General features: G+C 39.7%; 1 protein-coding gene across 1 annotated transcript in view; it reads right to left on the bottom strand.

The window, feature by feature from the left end:
* The window catches only part of LOC119581700 (ankyrin-2-like), a gene marked incomplete at its 5' end in the record, with an annotated part of 102,055 nt that overhangs the window by 95,577 nt on the left and 6,269 nt on the right, over positions 1 to 209 (bottom strand).

The raw sequence follows: 209 nt of genomic DNA, 5'->3' as shown, positions 1-209 counted from the left end.
GGTCTGGCTTGCTTTTTTGATGCACAAGGTACACTCCCTTTCCAAATTGTGACCCTTACACAAAAAGAAACACTGTCAACCCTTAGAGAAAATAAAACTGTCTATCCAATACACAATAAAGCAGGTCCAGTAAATAAGATCTACATCTTCAGGTAATACTGTGTTATTTAGGGTCTGTGTGAGACTGACTGCTGTACGACACATAAGGC

Source organism: Penaeus monodon, chromosome 15, assembly GCF_015228065.2.
Source record: "Penaeus monodon isolate SGIC_2016 chromosome 15, NSTDA_Pmon_1, whole genome shotgun sequence".
NCBI lineage: Eukaryota > Metazoa > Arthropoda > Malacostraca > Decapoda > Penaeidae > Penaeus > Penaeus monodon.
The sequence above is the reverse complement of the archived record's forward strand: the minus strand, read 5'-3'. Positions and strand labels throughout refer to the sequence as shown.